Raw genomic sequence first — 13,273 nt, 5'->3', positions numbered from 1 at the left:
TGCGAGTAAACTTACGCCGTCGAGTCTAACGAGCGACGAACCAAGCGAACCATGGAATCTGGCAGTTGAAGCCTCGCGAAAGGATGAGAGGATAGAGAGAACTGAAGAGGTCAAGAGGTATGCGTGAGAGGAGAGAGGAAGAGAGGAGGAGAGGAGAGAGAGGGAGGAAGAACTGAAGAGGGCTGCGTGAGAGGAAAGAGAGATTGAAGAGAGGAGGAGAGGAGAGAGAGGGAGGAAGAACTGAAGAGGGCTGCGTGAGAGGAAAGAGAGATTGAATAGGGTACGTGAGAGGAGAGGGAGGAGGGAAGAGAGAGCGCTTAAAAGTTAAAACCCTAGTGAATTTTTTTAATATTTATTTTAAAAGTCTATTGCTGCAGTTTTTCGTAGGAACCGCAGCAATAGGTTCAAATCATATTTTTTTAATATTATTTTAATATATTGCTGTGGTTTTCGACAAAAACCGCAGCAATATATTTGGTCAAATAGTCAAAAATTTTCAAAAAATAAATTCTTTCAAACCATATTGCTGCAATTTTCAGCCAAAACCGCAGCAATATGGTTATTTTATATTTTTCCTTTTACGTTATATATTGTTGCGTATGGGTAAAACCGCAGCAATACTACCGCATCAATTAGCAATTATTCTACTAGTGTCAAACCAATCTCAACTCAAGAGAGATACATACCTTTATAACATTTTCTCGTAACTATGAAAGTTTTAGTCGAAATCTTATCTTTTGTAGTCCTTTCTCGTAACTATTAAATATTTGAGTAAGGAAGCTTACCTTTTAAACTATAGCAACCCAACTAGCTCAGTCAGTACGACTCCCCAATGAAACCGGGATTTAAAATTTAAACATACATGTATTTAATAAATATTAATAGATTTAGCTAAAATAGTTAATGAGCTTTTATTAACTTTAGTTTTATAAAACATCAACCCCTTTTTTCGTTTTTTATATGAAAGTAAATATAACTAACTCTTATAACTTAATTACTTAAACCGCCATTTTGATTACCACAGTAATTAATACCAACAATACTAAAATATTCTTTAGTTTATATTTAATCAACATTAATGTTACTATCATAAATTTAGACACTCAAAAATCCATTAGAAAAACATTCATAAGAAACATTGAAACTTAAAACACTCGAAACTAACTATACTTTTTATCAATTTCAGCATAAACTTAAAATGGACATAACTTCCTCATTCGAGATCCAAATCAAGCGCTTCTTAAGCCTATATTGGATAAAATTTCAATACTAACAACTTTTGTGAAATGGTAATTTTGATAAAAATTCCCAAAAATTGCTTAAAAATGTATTTTACGAAACTGACAGGTAATTTATACGAATTACTTAATAATTTTCTTTGAACAACAAGTTTACTTAACATTCTATTAATCTAAACTAAATACTAAACACCTATATAAAAATTCTATCATTCAATTCCACACCCAAACAATTAAAATCAAAACCCCCAATTCAATTTCATAAGCATAAACCCTAGCTTCATAATTTTAAAAGAAAAACTTAAATTAGTTGAGGAATTCAACTTACACACTAATATAGAAGATTGGGAATGAAAAATAACTTGCAAAACCCTCTAATAGGAGCCCTAGACGCTCCAACATACAGCAGCAACAACCCCTTTGTTCCCCCCTTGCGCCACCCACTTCTATGGTGTCGCTTCTAGTGGCGGTTGTGGTTGCGAATCATCGGCAGCGGTGGTGGTTGTGTGGTGAAGGAGGAATGTTGAAGGACTTGAGAGAACGAGATCGTGAAGAGGTTGAACGGTGGTGAAGAACGTATATATGAGGTTTTCTTTGTTTTTCTTTTCTTTTTCTTTTCTTGTTTTATTTTTCCCTTTCCCCCCTTTTATACATATATGCGAGTATATTTCCTCTCATTACTATTAAGTTAAAAATTATTCACTAAATTTTCCCTAGTACAACCATATAAAATATTTGCAAGGTAATTCCTAAAGATAAATAAATTTAATATTAAATAACCTAAAATAAATAACATAGTTAATAAAATAGATAATAAACTATTTCAAAAACTGGGGTATTACAATCTACCCCCCTTAAAATAAGTTTCGTCCTCGAAACTTGAAAAAATTCTTAAACTCGTAGCGAAAATCCTATCACTTTTTCAAAAAATTTAGCTCATTAACTTTATATGTTTTGCCAACTATCTATTATCAAAGTACGAAAGATAATAACCATATATTATCAAACTTCCAAATAAACTATCACACTAGCATACTATCAACATGCCAGTAAGTTTCAAGTAGGATCCAACACTTAATACAAGGCAAAAATTATCTTTAAATACTAAGAATTGAAATGAAATCATACTAATTCCACCGTCCCTAAATGATTAGTTACGTCCTCATAACTGTCAGCGTACCTATTGAAATAGGTGAGGATATTGAGCTTACATCGCATCCTCGGATTGCCAACTGAGCTCATTGTCCTTGTGGTTCGACCACAATACTTTCACCGGTATAATTTTCCCGTTCCGAGTTGCTCGAACTTTAATATAAAGAATCTTCATAGGAACCTCAACATATGAATGGTTATCTTCTAGTTGCAATTCATCAGGTTTGAGTACATGTGAGGGGTCACTAATGTACCAACGAAGCTGAGAAATATGGAAAACATTGGAAACTCGAGCTATCTTTGGAGCTAATACCAATCTATAGGCAACTTCACCTATCCTTTCTAGGATCTCATACGGCCCAATGAATTTAGGGCTTAACTTGCCCTTCATCCCGAATCGTATTACTCCCTTCATAGGAGAAACTTTCAAGAGTACTTTCTCACCGACTTCAAACTCTGCATGTCGTCGGTATTTATCAGCATAACTTTTATGTCTATCTTGTGCCGCTTTCATTTTCTGTTGTATCAGTTTTACATGTTCAACGGTTTCTTGGATCATTTTAGGACCAAGAACAATGGATTCACCAATATCACTCCAACAAAGAGGACTACAACACTTACGGCCATACAAGGCTTCATGTGGAGCCATTCCTATGGAAGAATGATAGTTGTTATTATACGAGAATTCTATCAAGTCCAGTCTATCTTCCCACGAACCCTGGAAGTCTAAGGCAAATGCCCTCAACATGTCCTCGAGTGTTTCACTAACCCTGATGTTATGATTGGCCGTAATTATGAGGTGTTGAGGACACCCACTACTATTATAGCTAGTAATCGCCAGACTACTTCCGCAGCTCCAATCGTATTCCAGGAACGGCTAATGTTGCTCATGCTAAGAGAGGTCCCGAGAAGAAGAACACAGTCAACCTTAATCATCTGAAGCAAGCAGATATAGATAACCAGGGGAATGTAGTGACCGATACTTTCGCTATCCATTTTACACCTGCCTACGTACTATTTGATTCAGGTACATCACATTCATTTATATCTGAAACTTTTTCAAAAAGGCTAAACTTAGAAAGTGTCACTCCTTGTGAAGCCGATATTTCCATTACTTATGGTCTAAGTGTCACGTGTAATAGGATGTATTTAGATGTCCTTATAGCTTATGGTGAAACTACCTTATTCGCTGACCTAATAGTTTTTATTTTGAAAGATTTTGTTGTAACACAAGGGATGGATTGGTTAAAAAAGTATAAAGCCAAGATAGATTGTCCGAAACAAAACGTCACAATACAGAGTCATAAGGGTGTCCATGTGCTTTATAGTCGCCGTACGGTGAAGATTATTTCTGCTTTTACATTGAAGTCTTATCTATGGAAGGCATGCCCTATGTACCTTTGCCATAATCATGATACTAATATGGAAAGACCACAACTCAGAGATGTCCCAGTTGTGAATGAGTATAAAGATGTGTTTCCAGATGATAGTTTTAATATGCCTCTAAAGAGTGATGTGGAGTTCAAGATCGATTAGGTACCTGGAACATGAACTATATCTAAGCCACCTTATCAGATGACACCTGCTGAGATGAGAGAACTGAAAATCAATTAGAAGAGTTGTTAGATAAAGGATACATTCGGCCTAATGTATCACCTTGGGGTGCACCAATCCTTTTCGTGAAGAAGAAGGATGGTACCCTACGATTATGCATTGACTACAGAGAACTCAATGACGTCACCGTGAAAAACAAGTATCCATTGCCAAGGATAAATGGCTTGTTTGATCAGTTGGCCGGTGCAAGAGTATTGACTTGAGATCAGATTACCATGAATTTTGTGTTGCAGAAAAAGATATCCCAAAGACAGCTTTCCGTACCCGTTATGGACAATACGAGTATACAGTTATGCCCTTTGGCTTGACTAATGCTCCAGCGGTGTTCATGTACTCAATGAATAGTATATTCAGAGCTTATTTGGATAAATTTGTTGTTGTGTTTATTGATGATATATTGGTTTATTCGAAGAATTTGAATGAACATGAAGAGCACCTCCGTGTTGTTTTGCAAATACTGAGAGAAAATAACTTGTATGCAAAGTTATCCAAACGTGAATTTTGGCTCGAGAAAGTGGCTTTTCAGGGTCATATCATTTCAAAGGAGGGTGTTTCAGTTGATCCATCTAAAATTCAAGCGGTTTCTGAATGGTCTACTCCGAAGTATGTGATTGAAATTCGCAGCTTGGTCTAGACGGCTACTACAGGAGATTCGTGAAAGATTGTTCAAGGATAGCTCGCCCATTGACGAGTTTGATGAAGAAGTGCACAAAGTGTGAATGGAATGATGATTGTGAGAAGGCTTTTTAGATGTTGAAGGAGCATTTTACTACAGCTCCATTCTTAACTTTACCTAATGGGGTTCAAGACTACGAGGTGTATACAAATGCTTAGAGAAATGGCCTTGGATGTGTGCTTATGCGAAAAAGGAAAGTTGTGGCTTATGCGTCTAGACAATTAAAAGTTCATGAGACGAACTACCCCGCACATGATCTTGAATTAGCCGCAGTTTTCTTTGCTCTTAAAAGTTGGCGTCACTATTTGCTTGGTACTTCATTCAAAATATACTCTGATCATAAAAGCGTATATTTTCACTCAAAAAGAGCTGAATATGAGACAAAGAAGATGGTTAGAGCTGATTAAGGACTACGATATGGAGATTCAATACCATGAAGGCAAGGCCAATGTTGTTGTTGATGCGCTTAGCAGGAAATCTTCTCACTCATTGCACACAATGTTTTCGAGAAGGTTTCTTAGAGATGAATTTTAGAATTTTGATGTCGAACTTGTCCGAGTTGGGGCACAGCTTAACTCCCTTACGCTGCAACTAGATGTGTATGATGAGATTAAGGAGAACCAAGATAGTGATGCGCTTCTGAAGAAAAAGATGGGAGAGGTTCGAGATAGTGAATATGCTTATTTCAAGATTCATGCGGATGAGAGTCTTCGCTATAAGGGTAGGTGTTGTATTCCTGACGTACCTGATCTGAAGAAGAAAATCTTAAAAAGCTCATTTGACTCCATATTCGGTACATCCAGGAGGTGACAAGTTGTATAAAGACCACAAAATCACCTTTTGGTGGCCTCACATGAAGCAATAGGTGGCCGAGTATGTTTTCAAGTGCTTGACTTGCCAAAAATCCAAGTTTGATCACAAGAGACCTCAAGGCAAGATTCAACCTTTGGAGATTCCAATGTGGAAGTGGGACTCAATTTCTATGGATTTTATCTCTGGACTTCGAAGAACACCTAATGGTAATAACATGATTTGGGTCATTGTGGACCGAGTCACCAAGTCTGCCTACTTTGTACCAACGAAAGATACATGGAAACATCAAAAGCTAGCTGATGCATATAGGAAGAATGTTTTGTGCTTACATGGTGTGCCAAGGGATATTGTGTCCGATAGAGATATCTGATCTAATTTTTGGTAGAAGCTTCAAGAAGCCTTAGAGACACAGTTAAAAATGAGTACATCTTTCCATCCTACTGCTAATGGTCAGACAGAGCGGACAATCCAAACACTCGAGGACATGTTGAGGGCATGTGCCTTAGAATTTCAAGGCTCGTGGGAAGATAGACCAGACTTGATAGAATTCTCGTATAATAACAATTATCATTCTTCAATAGGAATGGCCCCATATGAAGCCTTATATGGCTGCAAGTGACGTAGTCCTCTTTGTTGGAATGATATTGGTGAATCATGTGTTCTTGGTCCTGAAATGATCCAAGAAACCGTGGAACAAGTAAAACTGATACAACATAAAATGAATGTGGCACAAGATAGACAGAAAAGTTATGCTGATAAATACCGACCACATGTAGAGTTTGAAGTCGGTGAGAAAGTACTCTTGAAAGTTTCTCCCATGAAGGGAGTAATGCGATTCGAGATGAGGGGCAAGTTAAGCCCTAAATTCATCGGGTCGTATGAGATCCTAGAAAGGATAGGTGAAGTTGCCTATAGATTGGCATTACCTCCAAAGATAGCTCGAGTTCCCAATGTTTTCCATATTTCTCAGCTTCATCGGTACATTATTGACCCGTCACATGTACTCAAACCTGATGAATTGCAACTAGAAGATAACCTTTCATATGTTGAGCTCCGTATGAAGATTCTTGATAGTAAAGTTCGAACAACTTGGAACGGGGAAGTTAAACTGGTGAAAGTATTGCTGTAACACCCCGATAATTCTCTCTTTTCAGAAATACCTTTATAATATAAAAGTAGAGAATTACCCAAGTATTATAGCCCGTGTGATAACGTATCGGCTTATTCAGAATTTTGCAGCGGAAAACAAATAAATAATCTTTAAACTTTATTATAAATAATTAAATAAACAAGTATTTAAAAATCAACAATCTAAGTGAGTCTTATTCAAACCAACTTAATAATGTATATTCCTACTAGTGCAGAAAAATAAAATAAACTAGCTACCCATTCTCTCCATTTCAGATTCCCAATGATGCACATCTGCGAACCTGTAATGTCAATACTATACCGAATCTGCTCACCAAAATGGATCATCACAGGATCAATAAGACAAAGCCATGATCACACACACAAACAAAGCACGTAATCAGCAAAGCTGAGTACTACATACTAAAACATAAGCATTCCTAGCATGATACTAAATAAATAACATGCAGGGATAAATAATAATATAATCATATGAGATTCTGCAGATAACTTTTACTGAACTAAACTCTAACATCTTTTTATTATTCAAATGGAATAGTTATTGGACCGAGCTGTCCTTCCAGCAATGCCTTCATTAAGAAGACAAAATACGGGCGCGACTCCGTATTCCAGAATGACCTGTGATATCGAGGAACCATTAAAAATAAAAGAGGGATGGTGATCAATCCATCTCCTAGAAAAAGCCATGGGCTACCACCATGTACTCCAACTCCCAATGTCCAATTCTAGACGTGCACTAGTCTAAAGTCTACAACTATTCTCGTCACACTTTATGTTAATTACCAATTATCACTTGTTTTAACACATATTCACGCAATCATAGAGATAATAACCAAATAATCACAACTGAACTTCTTTTATCTGAGAATTTAATAAGTGATCACAACTTATAATCCAAGATTATTTACCTTTAATCCCAATTCATCTTATTTGTTGAACCTAGCCAACAATCCAACTTACCTTTACAAAGGCATAATTTATCAACTTACCAAACAAGGCCCACAATCCTCATAGAGTAGTGAAAATAATATATAAGGGAACATATGAATAACATGATTCAACCCATATAACAAATATTGATTCCTCATATCAATTAATAAATAAAATCCCCTTCCATATGCTTGCATCAATTATTCCATACAAACATGAAACTCTTTACTCATAATAAATGTCAAAATCACATGCTTGCACACAGGCATAAAACATGTAACAATCAATAATACCATAAATTGGTTTTTCCTCAATGTCTCCAAAATAATCCTCAAGTGCTCATCATGCTCAGCCTCATTCCTCGAATATATCAGTATGTCATCAATGAAAACCACCACAAACTTATCTAGAAACTCATGAAAGATCCTAATTATTGAATCCATAAATATAGCAGGAGCATTGGTTAACACAAATGACATTACAGTGAACTCATAGTGACCATAATGCGTTCTACAGGCAGTCTTAGGTACATCCTTATCAGCTACCCTCAATTGATGATATCCTAAACGTAAGTCAATCTTTGAGAACACACTCGCTCCATTCAACTAGTCGAATAGGTCATCTATTCTAGGCAAAGGATATTTATTTTTGATGGTAACATTATTCAACTCCCTATAATCAATACATAGCCTCATGCTTCCATCCTTTTTTCTTCACAAACAACACAAAGCTCCCCAAGGTTATGCACTAGGCCTAATATAGCCTTTATCTAATAGCTCTTGCAATTGCATTTTCAGCTCACTCATCTCAGGAGGTGCCATTTTATAGGGTGCCTTAGATATAGGTGCAGTTCCAGGAACTAAGTCTATGGTGAACTCAACAGCTCTAGCTAGTGGCATACCTGAAATCTCACTCGAAAACACATCCATAAACTCGTTCACAACTGGGACATCCTCAAGCTTTACTTCGGCTTCCTTACTCACATCCTGCACACTACAGAAGAATAACTCACACCCATTTCTCATCAATTTTCTTACTTGCATTGCAGAGATAACTCCAAACTTCTTAGGTTTCCCAAAACGTCTATAGGAGGTCAATTTTCCCAAAGGGTTTCTTAACACTACCTTTTCAATCTCACATTCGATATTGGCCTTGTAAAGACTTAATCAATTCATTCCAAGAATCACATCTAGGTCTCCCAAATTGAATTCTATTAAGTCAGATGGAAAGTCACAATCTCCTATCTTCAAATGCAAATTTCTAAACAACTTGTACAACTTATGATCTCCCTAGTAGGAATATTGATAGACAAATCAATTACTTTAAAATCTACTAACCCCAATTGAATTTCCTCAATCAAACCTTGCTCAAATCACTGAGCATTTAACTCCTCAGTGGCTACTAGTTCAAATGCAAATCTAGACAATGCTATGAACTTGCTATAATACTTAGAGATAGTCATGCTCCCCATCCTAAGGTTGATAAACTCTCGGGCCTCTAGTTTTCTCATAAAAGCAAGGTAAAAATTTTACTCTTAAAGCAGCAATAAAGGATTCCCAATTAAAATCTTTCAGAATTCTAAGTATAATCTCATTCTCTTTCCACTATAAGTCAGTCTCATCTTTAGATACAATATGACTTGACCTACTTTCATACTCTCAGGACAGTTCACAGCCCCAAAAATCTTTTCAAACGCCCTAATCCAACTCTCTAAGAGGATAAGGTCAGCTTACCCCTTAAGGTACGACGATTTAATCTTAGCTAGTCTCTCAAACATGTCCCAGCAGAATCGGGACGCTCAACTCTTTCGCGTCCAATTCTCTGCCAATAGGCGAATAGTAGAATCTAAGGCATCATTATTGTTTGATACTCTACTTCGCAACTAAAACTTAACTTAACTCTACTTTAGGTTCCAGCATAACTTACATGCCCATATAAGAAGGCAATATTTGATTTGATCATTAAAGATCGCATCAACAAACAATTTCTTAACTAGTTTCAAGTTCAACATGAAATGTTCTCTAATAGTCACATAATCATCCATTTAAAATATATTCACATCAACATGCAAGTAGAAACAAACAAGCAAGAATATAATCACATAATGAAAATTTAAATAATAAAAATACTCCCATCACGTGCCCAGAATAAATTCTTACTCGCTCATATAAATAAATAATGGCTTTTATTCCTTAATCAATAATAATAATATTCTTCCAATCTAAAATTACCCACTTATTCCTCAATAATATAAACATGTTAAAGAAGGAAATTTAAACCATTGTAGCTTGAGTACTTTCCAACAACTAATCTTAAAGCATAAATAAATACTCTTATGAAGTTACATTGTCTTTCCTATCCTTATTTCCTTTATACCTTTATGGAGTAAACATTCATCTTCAAAGTCTCCATAGTCTTCACTATAATAATAATAATAATAATAATAATAATAATAATAATAATAATAATAATAATAATAATAATAATAATAATAATAATAATAATAATAATAATAATAATAATAATAATAATAATAATAATAATAATAATAATAGTAGTAGTAATAATAGTAATAATAATAACTTGAATTCCTAGATCTAGTATATCTTCAAATCCTTTTGGGTTGATGTCCATTTCCATCCACCTCTAAATCACTCACATCGCTCAAATAAGGTCTCCAAGTAATATTGTAGATGTCCTTTCAGGTTTGCGCTCTAGTACGATCAAACTCTTGAATTACTTCATATATCGCTAACAATGATCGCTAATTTTAACACATAATGCATAATGATCTTCAGGCTAATGTAACTATAACTTCCAGGCTCATGACATTGAACATTCTCATCATCACTCAATACAATTGGGTTATGATGGCTTTCTATTCTATTAACTTGCCTGACGGACATGGTTAGAGATCTACAACAATTAAACATATTCAATAAATATACTTAGTACTCTCCTTATACGCATTCCCAACAATAATAATAAAGGTTGCCATCAACAACATAGGCTAAGAATATAACATTTAGCAGGCAAGAAAAATATAAACAGTTAGCAGGGAAGAAAAAAAAATCATGCATCATTAGCAGGGAAGAAAAATAATAATGCATCGTTAGCAGGGAAGAAAAAATAATAATCATGTTGAACTAACTATTTAATGCAGGGATATAATATTTCTATTCTATATGCCCTTCATATACTATCCATTCTTACAATGCAACAAGTAAAACTTTAAAGGCATGAAAAATAATGCAGACACTTTTATAAGATAATAATAATTAAGTGTCTAAAAAAATTTCAACCTTTACAAAAAAAAAAAATCGGACTTATAGAATTCAAAAAAAAAAATTCGATTCTTTAAAAATTTCGAAACTTCGAAATTTTCGAATTATAACAAAATTTCGAACAATAAATTTTTTCGGAAAAAGAAAAATATTCAGTCTTCCTAAAAAAATTACGAACCTCAAAAACTTATATAATAAAATATTCCTATAAGTCTTTCAAAATGAATAAGTGGAATCAATTCTAAGAGTTTATTCAAATAACTAATAAGTTAGTTAGTTAGTTAGTTAGGCGCCTAAAAGTTTTGAAAATAACCTAAAACTCCCAGATACCACTTTGTAACACCCCAATAATTCTCCCTTTTCAGAAATCCCTTTATAATATAAAAGTAGAGAATTACCCAAGTATTATCGCCCGTGTGATAACGTATCGGCTTATTCAGAATTTTGCAGTGGAAAACAAATAACTAATCTTTAAACTTTATTATAAATAATTAAATAAACAAGTATTTAAAAATCAACAATCTAAGTGAGTCTGATTCAAACCAACTTAATAATTTATATATTCCTACTAGTCCAGAAAAATAAAATAAACTAGTTACACATTCTCTCCATTCTAGATTCCCAATGACGCACATCTGCGAACCTGTAATGTCAATACTATACTGAATCTGCTCACCAAAATGGAGCATCACAGGATCAATAAGGCAAAGCCATGATCACACACACAAACAAAGCACGTAATCAGCAAAGCTGAGTACTACATACTAAAACATAAGCATTCCTAGCATGATACTAAATAAATAACATGTAGGGATAAATAATAGTATAATCATATGAGATTCTGCAGACAAGTTTTACTGAACTAAACTCTAACATCTTTTTATTATTCTAATGGAATAGTTATTGGGCCGAGTTGTCCTACCACCAATGCCTTCATTAAGAAGACGAAATACGGGCGCGACTTCGTATTCCAGAATGACTTGCAATATCGAGGAACCTTTGAAAATAAACGAGGGATGGTGATTAATCTATCTCCTAGAAAAAGCCATGGGCTACCACCATGTACTCCAACTCGCAATGTCCAACTCTAGACGTGCACTGGTTTAAAGTCTACAACTATTATCGTTACACTTTACGTTAATTACCAATTATCACTTGTTATAACACATATACAAGCAATCATAAAGATAACAACCAAATAATCACAACTGAACTTCTTTTATCTGAGGATTTAATAAGTGATCACAACTTACAACCCACGATTATCTTCCTTCAATCCCAATTCATCTTATTTGTTGAACCTAGCCAACAATCAAACTTATCTTTACATAATATATATTTATCAAATTTATCAACATATCAAAAAAGGCCCACAGTCCTCATAAAGTAGTGAAAAAATAATATATAAGGGAACATATGAATAACAAAAATTCAACCCCTATAATAAATAGAGAAGGTATTGGGTCAGACTCGTCCGACCATATTATTTGGTCGGACGACTTTCAGTTGGTTTCAATTTTTTTTCAGTTGGTTTCAAATTTTTTTCAGTTGGTTTCAATTTTTGTTCAAAAGACCAAATGAAAGAAAAACAACACAAGCTGGAAAAATTTACACACCAACTGAAAGAACACAGAAGACCAAGGCTGAAAGAATTTACACACCAACTGAAAGAACACAGAATACCAAATGAAAGAAAAACAACTGAAAATGAAAAATAATACCTTTAAGAGTAGTTTGGAGGGGACGCTTGCCAAATAAACAAACCACCAAAATTTCCAAGAAGTAGCCAATTGAACGATTCAATCCACAATTATGCTCCAAAATTATGAAGTCTTCAATTACTAGGAACCTTTGCACTTTCTCCTCTACAAATCTGGTTTCCTGACTTGGGAGTACAGGTATGTTTTTTTTTTTACTTCACTTTCCTCCATTTTCTCTCTCCTCTCTATTTTTGTCTCAATTTTTTTTCTTCCCGAAATTAGTGTTTAGTGTCGAAGAGATGGCGTTCGAGCGGCCATGAACACTCTGACAAATGATGATGATGCGTGAAGGAGATTGGTATTTTTTTTCATTTGGGTCAGCCCGTCTGACAGTTAGTATTTGATCAGACGGTCTGACCCAATACTTTCACTAACAAATATTAATTCCTCATATGAATTAATAAATAAAATTCCCTTTCACATGCTTGCATCAATCATTCCATACAAACATGAAAATCTTTACTCATAATAAAATCTCAAAATCACATGCTTGCACACAGACATAAACATGTAACAATCAATAATAGCAGAAATCACATATGAACTTAATAAGTTCCTATACATGATACTAAAATTATTTCTCCTTAAATCATGATACTAATCAGATAGCACACAGGTATGTACTTACCTTATGTAGACAATCTGAAAGGCCACTTT

At 34.7% G+C, this 13,273-nt stretch overlaps 1 long non-coding RNA gene across 1 annotated transcript in view; it reads right to left on the bottom strand.

Moving 5' to 3' along the window:
• Positions 1–12,864, bottom strand: part of LOC130589790 (uncharacterized) — a 40,831-nt gene extending 27,967 nt beyond the window's left edge. The window contains exon 1 of the long non-coding RNA XR_008967452.1: positions 12,578–12,864. This is a non-coding gene — a long non-coding RNA (uncharacterized LOC130589790). The remainder of the gene's footprint in view (positions 1–12,577) is intronic.
• Positions 12,865–13,273: the final 409 nt, after the last annotated feature.

Source organism: Beta vulgaris, chromosome 8 (genome assembly GCF_026745355.1).
Source record: "Beta vulgaris subsp. vulgaris cultivar EL10 chromosome 8, EL10.2, whole genome shotgun sequence".
NCBI classification, from domain to species: Eukaryota; Viridiplantae; Streptophyta; class Magnoliopsida; order Caryophyllales; family Amaranthaceae; genus Beta; species Beta vulgaris.
This window is presented reverse-complemented; position numbering and strand designations above follow the sequence as displayed.